This window comes from Sarcophilus harrisii, chromosome 4 (genome assembly GCF_902635505.1).
Source record: "Sarcophilus harrisii chromosome 4, mSarHar1.11, whole genome shotgun sequence".
Lineage (NCBI taxonomy): Eukaryota > Metazoa > Chordata > Mammalia > Dasyuromorphia > Dasyuridae > Sarcophilus > Sarcophilus harrisii.
Window position 1 is genome coordinate 83999686 of NC_045429.1, and position 18212 is coordinate 84017897.

The 18212-nt window shown below is 35.9% G+C and overlaps 1 pseudogene; it reads right to left on the minus strand.

Annotated features, from left to right (window-relative positions):
• LOC100932015 overlaps positions 1 to 12416 on the minus strand; it is a 31996-nt pseudogene extending 19580 nt beyond the window's left edge.
• Between the last annotated feature and the right edge of the window lie 5796 nt (positions 12417 to 18212).

The following is an 18212-nucleotide window of genomic DNA, read 5'->3' on the forward strand; positions in this document are numbered from 1 at the left end:
TACAAAGAAGAAATTAAATAAATGAAGAATTGGCACTTGTTCCTACAATCCTTCACTTAAAACTGTCTGGCATATAGTAGGCATTTCAGTATTGACTGACTGACTGACCAAAAAGATTATAGATAAGAAAAGTAAATTGTGACTATGTTTGTTGTTTATCCTTTGCTCTCAAAGAGGATCAAATGACGTCAGGAGAGTGATGTCTTGACTTGCAAATGATTTGGATTTAAATGAGGATTTAAGTGGATTAAGTGAGGATTTAAGAGCTGTGAAGACATCAGCCTCACTCTCTTCTCCAGGATCATCAGAGTCCAGTAGCAAAACATAGGTTAAGATTATAAAGTAGAGGGAAGGTGGGAAAGTAGATAAGAGTTATTTGGGAACATTCCCAGGGGTCGGAGAGGAGCACTGGTCTATTAATGATTACTTATTTATATCTTCATTTGTTAATTAAACTAGTTTTGATCAACTGATAGAATTTTATGTTTGATTTTGATTGCAATAGGTAGCTACTGCATTAATTCAGTAGGAGAGAATAACATGATTAGACCCACATTTAAGGAAGATAAATGATATCTAAGTATAAGATGGACAGTATTAAGGAGAAATTTGAGAAAGAACAAGCAGAAAGCTATTACAATACTTCAGTTTTGAAACAATTAAGACCTGCACTAAAATGGTAACAATTTGGAGGAGAGAAGAAGATATATATTAGGGATGTCACAAAGGTAAATTTGACAGGATTTGGCAATTAATTGATAGGATACGGTAAGTGAAAAGAATAAGAAATCAAGGCTGATATCTAGGTTGTGAGCCTGAGTGATTGGAAGAATTGTGTGACTTCAACAGTTATAAGGAAGTCTGAAAAAGAAGATGGTATTGGAGGAAATATAGCAACTTCAGTTTTGAACATACTGAGTTTAAGATATCTACAGGAGTTTGAGATGTCCAATAAGTAATTGGAAATATGGAATTGAAGGCCAGGAGAGAGTTGGGATTAGATAAGTAGATCCATGGGAGCTGATGAGATCAAACCATCATATTCCAAGTTAAATGGTTATGAGGAAATGAAAGGAAATTAGACTTGAAAAGAGAAGAACCTACAATAGAGATTTGGGGGACAGTCATGGCTCATGGTTGTAACATAAAAATCCCAAAAAAGAGACAAAGAAGAAGCAGGCAAAGAAGCAAAAATCTAGAGGGAAGAAGACATCAAAAACAGGTGATGAATAGTGTCAGACACTATAGAAAGGTCAAGAAGGATAAGAATTAAGAAAAGATCATTAAATTTGGCAATTGCTATATATGCTAACTTTGAAAAGAGAATTTTCACTTGCATGATGAGATCAGGAACTCTCCTGTGTTCCTGTAGTTATGTAGAAAAATTAGGAAGAGAATAACAGGAAACAAAGTGAAGGCATTCAAGAAGTATATACACAAAAAGGAAGAGATATAGAACAATAACTAGCAGAGATGGCTGGATCAAGTGAGAGTTTTTTGTTTGTTTGTTTGTTTTGTTTTTAAAATAGGGGAGGCAACAGGGGAGTAGCCAGTAGATAAGGAAAAATTGAATATTAATGAACAAGTAAGGATAGTTGGGAGGAAGGGCATTCTGCATGGAATGGGATTACTTGTGCATGTAGAAAGGGTTTCCTTTATAAAAAGAAGGGATACCTCTTCATGTGAGACTGCCCCTTTTCAATTTAAATGCTACTCCCAGGAAAAGGTCATTTTTTTAAACTCATTACTATCCTGCTAATTCAAGCAAGCTTTCACTAATGCCACCTCCTTCAGCCTCCTCTCTACTCTAATTGGAGGGCTGGAGGGCAGAGTATCTAACTCTTCTCAATGCCTTCCTTCATAGAGGGCAGAAACTGATCTTAGGTCACTTTGCACTTGCTCTCATGTCTGGTTTCAGCTCCATGGATCCAGATGCTCCCAAGCCTGGTTCTGTTACTACAATCCCTTTCCTGTTTCTTTGTGTGTGTTGTCTTCCCTTTTAGATTATAAATTTGCTCAGGGCAAGGACTATCTTTCTTCTTCTTATTATTATATCCTCAGCACTTAGCACAGGGACACAACAGGTACTTAACAAATGTTTGTCGAATTTTTTGGATTGCCATTAAAAGGCAACATATTTTGTGAAGACAAGATAAAAAGAAAACTATTACTTTATATTTCTTTTTAGGGAAAAGAGTCATGTTATATAGCAGAAAAGACATTGGCACTAATGCGGACTCTACCTCTGAAGTCAGGGGAGGATTTGTATTAATTCTCATCTGTTACTTAGCAGGTATTCCCAGATCCATCAATAACCAGCTTCACAACCCAGGTCAAGTCATATAAAATTTCTCTGAGTTTGTTTCTTCATTGGGGTTGATATGAGGTGCAAAACAGATAATAAATCACCATATAATTGTTAGCTATTATTATTATTATCCATCTCACAAAGTTCTTTTGAGGAAAATACTTTTTAAATTGCCAGATACTATTTACATTTAAGGTGCTTTGGAGGGAGGAGAAAGAAAGGAAAATTGAATGGAAATGTGATTTTATTGATATAGTATTCCAAAGGAAGAACGTCCCTCTACAAATAGAGCAAATAGTTTATACAAGTACCTGGAGTACCAAGAAATTAAGTTATTTTCTCTATATGTGTCAGAAGCAGAACCTGATCTAGCTGATTTCTAATTTCTGCTATCTATGCACTATAAGTTGTGCATCTATCCACTGGCCTCTCTTATAATGGTCCTAAATGAAATGAAAGGTTTAGAAATAATCTGAGGGCCTCTTGGAATGCTGTTTTCTTTTAAAAATCAACATTAGGATTCACAAGGTCTCTTTCAATACTATATTTGGTCAAAATGTCCAATCTTGTTTTCTCTTCTCTGATGAACTTTTTCTTCTTCTTAACACCTTACTAATGTAAAAAGAATTGCAAGGAAATGTCACCAATTCACCAAAGTTCCAAACTTGCTTCATTTGCTTCTGATTCACTTTATTGGCGTATTTTCCTCTACAGCTATGAACAGGACACATAAGTAATGCTTCCCTTTGATATTGTTCTGCTAGTTTATGAAATTGTTTTATCTCAGCTATGTTATGACCTGTTACCAACAGTAGGAAAGACACCGGATATCTCAGTGCCCTTTATCAGAGGTTAATGAACACTAGTGAATGCCACAATCTCAAGGCTCCAGAGGTCTATGGTAGCAGTGTGGTTTCTACCACAACTCCTGGCATTGTTCCATTGTCCACTTCCTACAGAGCCTGATGCTAACCGTGAAGAACCAAAGAAGGAAATTTTGTTCACCTTGAACTTTTAAGCAATGAGTGCAAGTTACTATTATTAGTTACTACCTAACGGGTCCTTATGGTTCAGATAGAATGTTTCAAAATGTTTATTTAAAGAGATAGGTGCTTGTTTTTGTTTTGTTTTGTTTTTTAATGTATCAGTTGTGATGTTTTTTGTTTTTTTACTGGGACAGCTCTCGGGGAGAGAGAAAAAGAAGGGACACTGGAATAACTACAGTGATGTAGGAAACAGAAAATATCAACAAAAACTTATTTAAATTTCTTTTAAATAAAGAGATAAGTAATAAGGGAATTCAAGATGACATCAAAGAGTAGAAAACAAAAGGGGGAAAAAAGCTTCTATCAAACAGTAAAGCTGCATTGCAACCCTGAAAATGTTTGATTTATTTTTCTTGATGACTTATACTCCACCATAGTTTCATCCAGGAATCTCTAATCACTTTAAAGGATATTATAAAATTCTCCAAATATAGTTCATTTTAATTTCCTGTAATTAAAAAACTGAAACTTTGTCAAAATGGTACTTTTGAGAGGGAATGAAAAGTGTCAGGAGTCACAGAAATCAAATATCAAGCAGGGTTGGAAGTCATTCACTTTTTGGTTAATTAATAAGTAAATACAAGAATACAGAACAACTTACTTAAAGAACCACCATTCAGAGCCTTACAGTCCTATCACTGTATTCAATTCTAGTCCCATTGTTTTAAGGTATCACATTATAATTCTCAGAAGCAGTAAATGAGTTCTTAGTGCCTTTATAAAGCCTGGGTGCAGTTTTTCTTTGCTTCCAGTACAGAAACCAATGATTTAATGTCTGATGTGCAGCTCCATCATCCATCTGCAGAGGCTACTCAAGAAGGAAGATGGGATAATAAAATAGCCAAGAAATAGCATCTGTATAGCACTTGAGGGTTTATAAAGCTTTTTGTAAATATTACCTCATTTTATGTTCACAACAACCATGGAAGATAGAGATGAGGAAACTAAAGCAGTTGCAGTTTAAGTGACTTGGGGTGACAAACATACTTAAAGCAGTTACAGTTTAAGTGACTTGGGGTGACAAACATACTATTGCTTTCTAGATTCCCCATGCCAGGATAATTAAAATATACCATCTTAGTGGAGAAATGATGAGGAAGGACTCCCGAGGATGGTGGAAAAATGGAGTTCCATTTATTTCAAGGACTTTCCCTTTTTTATACCTTCATACCCTTATGTAACAAAAACTCTAGGCATGTGCCCAGCATATACTGGACTTGCTATTGTATGTAGTTTGCCACCTGGTATCACTCATCCACCTGGTATCACTCTGCTTCAATCACCACACAGGTAGTCATCACTCCATGACTTCTCAGGAAGGCCAAGAGCCCTTAGGGGATTCCAGACATTGTTAGCAGGTTCCCTCTGGGCTGAAGGGTCTTATACCTCACCCAGAGTTTCCCCACTGTCTGTGATTCTATATCTTGCCCTTTCTTTTGTTTTAATTGAAGCAGGTATATACCAGTTAAATTCATCACCATGGGAGGAATTACACCGGCAAGTTGTAATATCATACAAACAAGTAGTAACATAACAAACAATATGAATAAACAAAATACTATAAAAGATTTCTATGAGTCCCAGAAGGAAGGTGTAAAAAATAACTATTAATTCACAACCACACATATACCTCCTTCAGCAGCCAAGAAATAATCCAAACCCAATCTATTGTCCATCACTTCATGTATCAGGGAATCCAATGATTGCTGCAGATTTTGAAGTCCTGCATCAGTCTTATGTCTCAGGGAATCCAATGATTCCTTCAGGTTGTGAAGTCTGCATCAGTTTCATTGACAATTATTTTTGATGTTCTTGAGTACACAAAGAGTTAACTGCCAGGCTCTTTCAGTGGTGGGCACAGTCAGCTATGGAACCATCCAATGTTTCTTGGGTCTTTTCTTTCTTCCTCAGATGAACAAAGCAAATACGGCTTATGGGTACCCATCGACTTCCTTTTCTATCTGTTGAGATACAAGCCAACCCTCTTTCCCAAGCAGTTAACCTCTCTGGTCCTTTCCATTCACCACTTTCTGGATCTCTCCACATCACCTGGTGAATATCTAAAGATATTGGAGCTGCTCACACTGGACACTGCCCTTCCAGCAGGTTATGAAACCTGTCTGCCGGAGCCAGTGCATCTTCATCAAAAATCAAAAAAAAAATTAACACATAAAGTTAAATTTAGAAGTTCTCTAGTTATTTGTGGCTCCCCCTCTCTTATTTTTGGAGGAGGATCTTGATGTCTTCAAATTTCCATCTCAAAGGGGTAGCACTAAGTTCAACTGCTATTGATCCTCCTATTCCAGACATATAGGTATTTGCTGTAATTTTTGGCCAGTGACTGGGAAATCAGTGTATGGATGGGCACTGTTTTGTAAGTACTCTCAGGAGGTGAAATGGTCAATCCGACTGTGTGTGGAGGCAAGGGATCTATGGGCCAGACAGAGACAGGTTTCAGCACTCTAAGGGATATCTCAGTAGTCCCAGCAGCATATAGCTCTATTCTCCCTAATTGCAATCCCTTTCCCCCAGTGACTTGCTTAAAGTCTTTCTGGGTATAATAGCAATTGCCATCAAGCAAGCCCCAGGTGTTTTTTGCCTGGGGTCTTGGAGCTTGAGCCACACCTCTTGTAATGAGGACATCAGGGGTGATCAAAACTGCTTCATGGGTAATGTTGATGGTCTCATTGCCCCTCCTACTCCTCCTCTTCCTCCTGCCCATGAAGATAGAGTTGAGGGAGGAGGGTCAGGAGACAGGGAATACCCTAATGGCACATGCTGAGGTGTAGGCAGAATGGAAAATGAACTTTGAAGGTGAAAAGCAAGCTTATACTTAAGATACTTAATTCCTTTTCTGCCCAACAGACAATTATTCTTAAGATATTTAACTATTTTCTAGACCAATTGGGCGTGTCCTGCAAACCTTCTAGGGCAGTAAGAAGCAATATAAATCAGTAAAATATTTTAAAAGACTTCCTTAGTTCTGCCCCATGTGCTGTACCTTCCAGGGCTAAAGCACCAACCCTCTGCTTGTTTTCCTCCTTGTACTTCCTGGTTTGACCACCCAAGATAAAATCTTTCCTCTTTTTAAAAATTTGTGGTATTCATTAAAACCAATTTTAATCCATTGTATTCAGTTAGTTGTTCTCCCCTGAACTTCCACATCTCTGGCTCCAAACTCTCCTTCTTACAAAGCCACAGAGATGTGCACTCCAGAGCATCTGAGAACTCAGTGATCTGCTTCTGAGTTACCAATAAACCTTGCTTCTCCGTTAACCTAACCTAACAAAGCATGCTTCATACTTCCCTGGTGGGGGGAGGAAGGGAGCTATAGAGGCTCTTTTCTTAGTATTTACTTACTATTTAGTATTTAGGAAAAATGGAGTCCATTTATTTCAAGGGACTTTCCCATTTTTATACCCTCATACCCTTATGTAACAAAAACACTGGGCATGTGACCAATATATACTGGGCATGTGAGACCACATAAGCAACTTGCTATTGTACAAAGTTTGCCAACTGGTATCACTCTGCTTCAATCACAACACAAATTGTCACTGCCTCCTGACTTCTCAGAAAGGCAGAGAGCCCTTGGGGGGAATGGGGTGCCGAACCAGGGATTGTCAGTAGGTTCCTTCTGGGCTGAAGGGTCTTATACCTCACCCAGAGTTTCCCCACTGACTGTGACCCTCTACACTGATGTCATGAAAAAAAAAAGCAAATCTAGTCATTATAAGTAAGGAGCCAAATCATTTTTAAACAACCAAGAAAGTATCACTTTAAAAGCCAAGATCTAAAGAGCTTCCCCCCCCTCCAAAATTAAACAGAATTGGGGAGAAATTGGGTAAAGAGATCATAAACTTCTTTTGTTTAAAAAAAATTCAGGAGCAGAACTCTTGAGGAAGCCAAAAAGGAAGGGGTCTTTTTCATCTAGAAAATCATAGGGCAAACCATTTTCAGCCTGAGTTTCCTCAGCCATAAAATAAGGATAATAATAACACATACCTATCAGGATTGTTATGAGAATAAAATGAGATATTTATAAAGAACTATGCAAAACTTAAAGAATATACAAAGGGTAGTTATTATTATTATAAAAGAAAAAAATGGGGAAAGTGTTGTGAAGAATTTCTGCATCTGATCTTTGATAAAATTCAAGGAGAGTCAAAGGAATCCAGAGGAAAAAGAATTATGTACTGCCAGGATCTGGCATATGTATAGCATAAAATACATGAGATACACACATACTTATATACATATGTATCTATAAATATGTATAAATACATATCTATCTATATATGTATATATTACACAAAGCATGTCAAAAATATATTATGACAGACAAGAATACTAGGGCAATATTAAGCTACATTAGGTAGCTAATAGCTGTTTTCTTTGTTTAAAAGTCCTCCCTCTTTTATTACAATTTAAGTTTTTCTCTTTTTCTCTAGCTATTTGCTAGCTCTGAAGGAAAGCCTTTTCTGATTCCCTTAGTTATTAGTATTCTAGTAACTCTTCAACTTAAATTTATCATGTGTGTGTGTATAACATATGTGTATATGTACATGTATGTGGGTATAGTTATATGTGTATGGTGATGTGTGTGTATGATATGTGTATATGGTTATATGTGTGATAGATACATGTGGTATCTATTAATGGAATAGAAGGTACTTGAAAGCAAGAATAGTCTTTTTATACCCAGAATCTAGATGAATGCCTTATACTTAATAATGAATTCATAATATATTTTTCCTGAATTGGTTTGGATCAGAATTTGAATGAATAGTATCCATCTGCGATATTTAAAATCTGAAGAGCTGTCATGTGGGATGGAAATCAGATTTATTTTTCTAGGGCCCAGAGGTCAGAACTATTAGTAGCAGATAATGGAGGAAAATTTGGACTGGAAATAAAATCTTCAACAATTAGAGAATTACCATGGCAGAGCCAAGGTGGTGAAGAAAAAACAGAGCTTCTATGCTCTTCCCCAAACCCTTCTAAATACCTTTAAATAACGCCATAAAACAATTGCTGAAGCAGCAGACATTCCTCCAAGAAATAATTTTCCATCTAAAGACAACTTAGAAATTCAATAAGAAAGGTATGCTATACCTGTAGAATACAATCTAGCATAGCCTGAGTCAACATAGATCCAGTTCCAGCAAATGAGAAACAGCTCTGGGAGCCACTGTATCAGCAGTGGCAGCAACCGCTTCTGGGAGCTCTCAGCCTAAAGGTGGTATAAGGGTCAAACAATGGTCAGAAAGAGATTACAGGGGTCTCTGCTAGCACTGAGGTAGGACTCTGCTGCCTTGCCATTCAAAGATGTGGTTCACAATCCTGGGTGGCAGTCCCAGGACAGGGAGGAGCACTAGCACACCAGAGCCTGTGGCAGCAGTGGAGTAAAAGACCCTGGTCCCAGTTCCAGGATAGAAAAGAGTGCTTTTGGTCACTCACAGACCAAAGCACAGGCTAGGAGAGGAATTGATACACCTCTCCATAGATCATACTACCTTGGAAGAATGAAAAACTTAACATTTCCCCCAAAGTATCTCTGAAAACAGGTGTACAAAACTCCTGAAGTTTGGGACAATGTATTCTTCATCATGGAAGCAGACCCCTACTTCAACAAAGAGCTATTTCCCAGAAGTAGTCTGGGAAAATTAGCAAACAACAGAAAAAAATTCTGACCACGGAAAGTTACTACAGTGACAAGAAAGATTAAAACATAGACTTAGAAAATAATAAAATCATCAAAACTCCTACATCCAAAGCCAAAAAACATTAATTGGTCTCAGGACATGGAATAACTCAAAAAGAATTTTAAAAATCAAGTAAGACAGATAGAGGAAAAATTGGAAGAAAACTGAGAGTGATTCAGCAAGAAAATTATGATGAATCAAGTGTCATAAAGTACACAAAAAAACTAAAGAAAATAACAATTTAAAAACAAAATATGTTAAATGGTAAAAGAAATAAAAAAGCCAATGGAAAAGCAGAATTATTCAAATTGGGTAAAGAGACACAAAAATTCACTGAAGAAAAAAACTCTTTAAAAAGTAGAATTGGCCAGATAAAAAGGGGATACAAAAAATTCACTAAAATATAATTACTTAAAAATTTAAATTGACCTGTGAAGTGGTATAATGAAACCCATGCAGCATTTTGTTATAAGATTAAAGCTTAAACATTACCAAAAAAAAATTATAATTGAGCAAATGGAAGCTAATGACTTTATGAAAAATCAAGAAACAAACAAACAAAAAAACCAAAAGAATGAAAAAATAGAAGACAATGTGAAATATTTCACTGGAAAAACAACTGATCTGGAAAATAGACCCCAGAGAGCTTCTTCAAGGAAAGGTTAGTGTTTTGCTAAGCACTTGTCCATGTACTGATTAGACTACAAAGCTTCCAAGGTCCTTTCCAACTAAGATTATATGATTTTGCTGTTATTTAAACTCTGATTTTGTTTCCTTATCATCTAACTTAACTGAACTGTTATAAGTCCAAGCAAAGCATTAGAAAGGGATGTGACAGGAGCAAGACTTTTTGAGAGTTCTGATGAAGAATAGATATGTTCTATTTCCTTCCATACTATTTAGCACGGTAGATGATCCATATAGTTTTTTTTTTTAAATTTGTACATGATTTCTGATTTAATGATTACTTTGATACCAGCTTAGAAAATATAAACTATACAAAAAAGTAAAAAGTAAAAGAAATCATTTGCTATTGCTATCTGATGAGACCAAATTTTCACACGACCTTCTCCATTGCTTCCTCCTCTTACATACATATAGAGAAATCTCTCCATAGGAGCAAAGTCAAGGGTGACTAAAAAGATCATGCCCAACAGAAGGAGAAAAAGAATGTCTGGATCAGATCAAGAATGCATACATTCCACAGTAGAGAGCCAGAAGAATAAGTACATACTTCTCCTTTTCATTTCTATCCTCACCCTCCAAATTCTGACAGTACAAAAGAAGTACAACACACCAGTAAGTATAACAAAGTAGAACATGATCTGGGCAAAGTACTCTAGGAAAAATTGAGAAAATTATTGAAAGTAGTAATATTAATAAAGTCATTAAGGAACAATTGTTGGTTGAGAGAGCTTCATTGACAGAAATCAAACTTTTATGAGAAGATGTTGCAGGAATAATCACTGGAGATCTATAATACAATTATTAGACATCTCCGTTCTTCAAGTTAGGATCCTTTATTATAACATGATAACTGCCTAGAGTAAATAGTTATTTGTTATTTGAAGAAGAAAACATACCTTTAGACATTTAATTAAACTCAACAGACATTTAGTGTCTCCCCAATACTTCCTCAGTTTGCAATTTTTTCTAAGAAATTATCCAATTCATAGATTATCTGAGCTGGAACAGAACTAAACAGAGGTAATTGAATTAGCTATTTAACTTTAGCTGACTGAGTTAACTAATTGTTAGAGAACGGACCTGGAGTTACAAAATCTTTCCTTCTAATCCTGCCTCTGTCATTAGTTAGCATATGGTTCTGGGAAAAGACTTTTAACTTAGTCTCAGGATCCTTATCTATAAAATGGAGTATTGATAATAAAATAATAAAAAATTGATAATAATTACTTGAATTATATTATCTGAACAGGGTGGTTAACAGGATCAATCAAGAAAATGTAAAGTGTTCTGAAAACCTTAAAGAAATGTTAGCTATTATTATTCTTATGCAACTTCCTCATTTTACAGATAGAAATCTGAGGTACAGAGATTAACAAATTCCTCCATGGTCCCACAACCAATAAGCACCAGAGCTGAGAACTGAACTAGGAATCCTGACTCAAGTCCAACACTCTTTTCTTCTTTTGCTGACCTAGTTGCTGTACTTTGTCTTTGTGCTGCCATTGACATCATTCCTTCATGGGAAATATGTAACTATACTAGGAATAAAGGCACAAATCCATTCTGAGAGCTCAGCAAGAGCACACTAGTAGTTGCCATTTCTTTCACACTTTTCCATACTATTATAACTTTATTTTCTCCCTTCTCTCAACTCCATAGATATGTATTCTGAGTACTTACCACGTAGCTGACTATCATTTATCATTTGAATGTAAGTGTAAGTTTGTATAAGTGAAGGAGTGTGGGAAAACAAGCAAAAGGTTTCAAACAGTTCATTTAGTCAACGGAAAATGTATGGTTTATGGAGGCTTTTTTGTGTATCTTTCCTGTGTTTACGAACTTCAAAAAGGAGGGTGTGAGGTAAATGATTAAAGGAAAAGTTCAAATCCTTGAACCTTAAGTATTTTCCCCCCTCTTATATTTATTTTTATACCCATCATTTAATCTATATGGGAGGTACAGACTTGGCAATACCTTTATGATTTATCAGGTCAGCAAAATACAACAATTTTGATGACAAAATTCTAATTTTATCTAGTGTTACAGTGTTTCTAAACCTAAATGTCAAACACAAATTCAAAAATAGCCCTTGGGAGTGTTTCCCTCAAACAGTACAAATTAGCCCATAAGCTCCAGAGGTCAAGGATGTGCAAAGTTTAAAAACAGGGCAGAAAACACTACGAAAACTCTAAAATATTAGCAAGCATGTTAAAGATTTATGATTAGGAACATATTACGAGATTCTATTTTCAGTCCAAACTTTTTCAATAGTAGGACATCCAGTGTGTGCAAGAGCTATCCTAGTTATTGAAAAATAAACATGATGAGAAAGACTTTCTAAAAATAGAATTTCTTTAAAAGAGCTCATTTTTTAAAGCACCAGCATTAAGATATTTGCACTCACTCACCAACCTCAACTAACAACCCTTGAATGTCTCTCTCTCTTCACATCCCATCTCCAATCTCCTAATATTTGACTTTGAGAGACCTGAGGTTTCACTCATAGGGTTATATCCCTACCAGTGGAGGTCAGAATCTATTTGTGACTTTCTAGGCCATTCTTACCATGGTCTTTCATAAATATTCCACTGAGAATCTGCCCAACATTCTAGAGGCCTTTCTCTAAATTTTAAAATATTTTACAGATACCACCACGTTCATGATGTCCATCTCTAATACTAAGTATCAGTCAATAGGGTGCTGGGGTTGGAATCAGGATGCCTGAGTTCAAATTTGGCCTCAAATCCATGTGACTCTGGGCAAGTTGCTTAACTAATCTCTGTCTGCTTCAGTTTCCTCACCTGTGAAATGGAGATAATAACAACACTTACCTCCCCCTTGGGTTGTTGTATGGCTCAAATGAGACATTTGTAAAGAGTTTTGCAAATCTTAAAATGTTATGTAAATGATGATTTTATTATCACTATTATTGTTATTGGTACACAATAAGCACACTTTTCTGATCAAATATAGCTCTGTTGATATCTTTTGTACCATTTTTTGTGTGTACTGTGTTGTTAATAAAATGCTGCTAATTACCATAGTTCTGATGTTCCTGTTTTGAAGTAAGATTAATTTTTTTTTTTAATCACTCAATAGATAGAACTTGGGCTGAAGTAAAATAAGGCATAATAATTGTATGTTAACTACAAATAATTTTGGCAGTTTTTAAATGTCTATTCAAAAATATAATTTATACTTTTTAAATAAAGTACCAAGAGACAAAACAATAATAATTTTGCTGGAATTCTTCCCCCTGACAAAAATCCTGAATATTTTATTGTATATACTTGAGTACTGATCCTAGCACCAATGCAACTCAGTATTTACAAAGTATCTCCTATGTTCAAGTACCTGTAAGGACAAAATGACCCAGTCCCTTCCCTTCAATTGAGGAATTTAGATTCTGGACATGTAGCTGAATAAGTATCAAACAATTCAGGTAGTGATTTGGTAGGAAAATTACAAGGGGAAGGAGAATACATATTTGGAGGGAATGAGGAATAAAGAAAGGAAAGAAAGAAGGAGGGAGGAGAAAGAAGGAAGGAAGGAAAGAAGAAAGGTAAGGAGGGAGAGAGGAAGAGAGACAGGGAGGGAGGAGGAAGGAAAGAAGGAAAACTTTTTAATGTTAACTATATCTCAGGTACTGTACTAAGTGATTTAAAATATTTTGATCCTCACAACAGTGCTATAGGTACATTTTTATTCCCATTTTACAGTTGAGGAAACTGAGGTGGACAGAAGTTAAGTGACTTACCCATAGTCACTTAGTTAGGGATTATCTAAGACTGGATTTGAACTCATCTTGTAGATCAGGGGTCCTCAAACTATGGCCCGCTGAGGATGTTTATGGCCCTCTGGGTTATGGCAAAGTCAGGCCAGAAGTGATGTTCAACCTAAACTTGCGTTAGCAATACACACTTCCGGCACTGGGCTGAGGCAGCAGAGACAGAGTGTGAGGTGATACCAAGGTAAGGCAAGTTCCTAAGCTGGGGTGTGTGGTGTGGGGAAGGAAAAGAGATGCAGAAGACGGAGAACTGAAGGCCCGCGGCCTTGTACAGTAATGGCAGCCACTACAACAGACAGGCACAGGGGATGTACAGTGCATGCTGCGTATGTCACGGCCACTGCAGGGGGAATTCACTGCAGCAGTTGGAAGCGGGAGCACAAAGAATGGGAGAGAGAGTGTGGGAAACGGAGGCCTCACAGTGCAGAGGCAGCTTGAAGGAAGTTGGGCATTGCAGTTTGTATGTCTATATGTGGGCAAAGTTATTGCTGTTACATTGTTTTTGTAGCGCTGTATATATATATATATATATATATATATATATAATATAGATATAGATATATAGAGATATTGGTATTTTACTAATAGCAATTTGGAATCCCTAGGAAATAATGATGTCAAGACAAAGAAAAATTGACTTGGAGTGTAGGATATTCAAAGAACAGTGGACTTATAATTACTTTTTTACGCAGTACAAGGAAAGAGCTGTATGTCTGATATGCCAGACACTATATTCTGTGTTCAAAGAATATAATTTGCATGGACACTATGAAACTCAACATAAAGATAAATATGATTGTTTGGTTGCAGAAGTGAGAAAAGATATAATATTAAAACTGAAAAATACATTGACAACTCAGCAAAATACTTTTATGAAGCCAAAACAACTAAATATTTCATTACTGTGAGCAAGTTTTCAAGTTGCCAAGCTAATAGCACGCACTGGCAGACCATCTGTGAAGGGAAAATTTGTTAAAGAATGCCTTCTTTCTGTTGCCAAAGAGATGTGTCCAGAGAAAGCCAATTTATTTAGTATAGTGAGTCTTTCAGGACCTACAATTACATGGAGGATTGAAGAAATGGGAGACAATCTGCATCAGCATTTGCAAAATTCCATTAAAAAAATTTCACATTTTTCCTTGGCACTTGACGAAAGCAATGATGTTTGTGATTCTGCACAACTTCTCATTTTTATTCGTGGGATGAATGATTATTTTGAAGTCATAGAAGAGCTTGCTGCACTGCAAAGCATTAAAGGAACAACTACAGGAGAGGATATCTAAGAAAAGGTTTGCCAAACTATGAATGGTTTGGAGCTGGACTGGGCTAAACTAGCCAGCGTGACAACTAATGGTGGGGTCTAAGAAAGGAGTAATTGCTCGCATTAACCAAGAGATGGACAAAAATAACCATTCTCATCCAATAGCCATACACTGCCTCAGCTACCAACAAGCTCTGTGTAGTAAATCCCAGAGTAAGTGGGGCTCTGTTATGAAAATTGTGGTATCTTGTGTTAACTTCATTAGAACTAATGCACTAAATCACAGACAATTTCAGGAATTTCTGTTTGAGCTAAATGTTGAGTATAAAGATGTTCTATATCACACAGAAATCCATTGGCTGAGTCGAAGGAGAGCTTTGAAACATTTCTATGACTTCCTTCCACAGATTACAACTTTTCAGCTTTCAAAAAACAAAGAAGTACCAGAGCTCAATGATGCAGAATGGAAATGGCACCTTGCCTTTCTGACAGATGTAACAGAGCTACTCAATAATTTCAATATGCAACTTCAAGGGAAGGGGAAGCTCATCTGTGATATGCAATCACATGTCAAAGCATTTGAAGTAAAATTAGGCCTCCTCATCAAACAAATGTAGGAGGAAAACTTCTGCCATCTCCTCACAACTCAAAATCTGTTAGCAGAAAAACCGCTGATTCCATTCCCAAACAAAACATGTGTGGATTCATTGGAAAAATTGCAAAAGGAATTCCAGTTTAGATTTAAAGAGCTTCATCTCCATGAACAGGACATAGAGCTTTTCCATAACCCATTTTCTATTGACATTGAAAATGTGGATACAATTTACCAAATGGAACTGGCTGAACTGCAGAATTGTGACTCTCTGAAAGACACATTCAAGTCAAGCAGCCTTCATAATTTCTATGCATCTCGCTCCTCTGAGACATATCCTCATCTCAGGAACCATGTACTCAAAATGGCAACCATCTTTGGCAGCACTTATGTCTGTGAACAGACTTTTTCTAGAATGAAACATTTGAAAATTCCAACCAGATCAAGACTAACAGATGTAACACTTGTTACAACTAGCAGTGACAAATATGGAACCAGACATTGACCATCTCATTAGCCAAAAGCAGGCCCATACTTCCCATTGAAATACTGGTAAGTTTGTTGATTTAACTTTACTTCATTTTAAATATTGTATTTGTTCCCCGTTTTGTTTCTTCACTTCAAAATAAGATATATGCAGCATGCATAGGAATTTGTTCATAGTTTTTGTTTTTACTATAGTCTGGCCCTACAACAGTCTGAGGGACAGTGAACTGGCCCCCTATTTAAAAAGCTTAAGGACCCCTGGCCTAGAGAGATACCACCAGTTATAACCAGCTCCTCAAAGACTGAGGAAAGTTCTAAGAGAAGTTCTGCTCTTTCCCCAACTTCTCTCATTGTTATTTATTAATTGATACTATAATATAATTTGCTGCTTCTTTGCCCCCAAATTTCTTATAAGCTGAATTTTGCTTCAATCATAAAGGAATTAGGAGTTAACAAGAAGTAAATATCAATATAAATTAAAGCCTAGAACCAAACCTCGATCTAAATCTTGGGAATTTTCCTAAGTGGGGGCTTGGAACAATAATGATTGACATTAAGCTCTAGGTTTAAAATAAGCTAATTAGCACAATGATATTGTTACAAGTGAAATAAGTTAACTTTTATGTAGAATTGTAGACAACACTTTACAGGTGTTGTTGCATTTGATCCTCATAACCACCTTGTGACCAGATACTGAAACTGAAAACTGAAAATAGGAAATCATAGAATCACTCTCCAAATTAGGAGGAAACATCAGAGGCCATCTAATATAATCAATACCTGACTGGGAATCCCTTCTCAAATGTCTCCATCAAGTGTCATTTAGCATCTACTTCAATTCTCTCCATCACCTTCTACCTTCTGAGTGTCTTACTCTTAACTTTTTGATAACTCTACATATTAGAAATATTTTCCCTCACATGCAGTCAAAATATGAAACATCCAATTATGGACAAAGGAAAAAAAGTTAAATATAAACACTTCCTAACTGTGTGACCCTTGGCAAGTCAATTAACCCCAATTGCCTCAGGGGAAAAAAAAGTTAAATAGTATAAATCACATTTCCCTGAGACACTCCAATGAAGACCTCCTTCAAATTTAATTTTGACACATTGATGATTGCTCTTTTATTATTTAACCACTTCCAAATTCATTTAACTCTACTCCTTCACCTTAATCAAAAGAACAATATGAGAGACACTGTCATATGTTTTGCTAATATCTAATGAATAATATTTGTTAATATCTAGGTAAACTATTATCTATAGCATTGAACTTTTATCTCTACCTAAATGAAGACTCATAGGATCTCTTTACAAGAGGAAATAAAGTAGTCACTGAATTGGGTGCATTACGCATTTGTTTTAAGAAATGTAAAAGAATAAAATATTTAAGATTATTTTTTAAAAATTTAAACTTATACACCAATCAGTAATCAACAAACTTTTATCATGCACTGATTATGTGTCAAGCATTATGCAAGGTATTGGTGCTCCAGATGTGAGGAATGAAATAATCCTTGCTCATGAAAAACTTGCTCATAATATTCTACCAGAGAAACAAGGACAGATAGATATAAGTATATACAGAATAAATATAAAGAGACTAAATACCAAGAAGTCAATTATAAGATAGTTTGAGAAGGAAGGCACTAAACATAAAGCAAATCAGGAAAGTGATCAAACTGATCTTTTGGAGATAAGAATTGAGTAGATTCAAGGGATAGGAGAAAGCCAGCGCAAAGGTACAGAGACAGGAGAAAGAAGGTAATACATAAAAAACTGAGAGAAAGCTAGTTTGGTTGGATGATATGGTATAACAGGGAGAGAAAAAAATAAAATGAATCTAGAAAGATAAATAATGATTAAGTTGTAAAGTCTTTAAAATATAGAGGAGATTTTTTTTTTAATACTAGATGCAAAAGAGAGTCACTGGAATTGAGTAGAATCATAATACAGTGAAATTGTCATTAAAGGAAAATCAATTTTATTTAAAAAAAACAGAAGTGTGTGGGGGGGAGAGGAAACGTCCACAGTTAGGTGTCAGAACTAAGCTACATAATTTCAAGAGCATTTGTAAATGAAACCAGAAGACAGCCAACAGAATAAAATGGAAGAGATTTCCAGTTTTTCTATAGGAATCTATTCTCATTATTATTGATAGTAGAAATATTGCATTTGAACTCTAACCTGGTTAAGTTAGAGAAAGCATTTGGATACAACCAAATACACATGAAAGAAATCTGTACCAGAGGAATACTATTTTGTTTTTCAAAAAAATTATTGGTACATTTAATTTTGACTCAGCAAGCATTTCCCAAGAAATATCCAAACATATTCC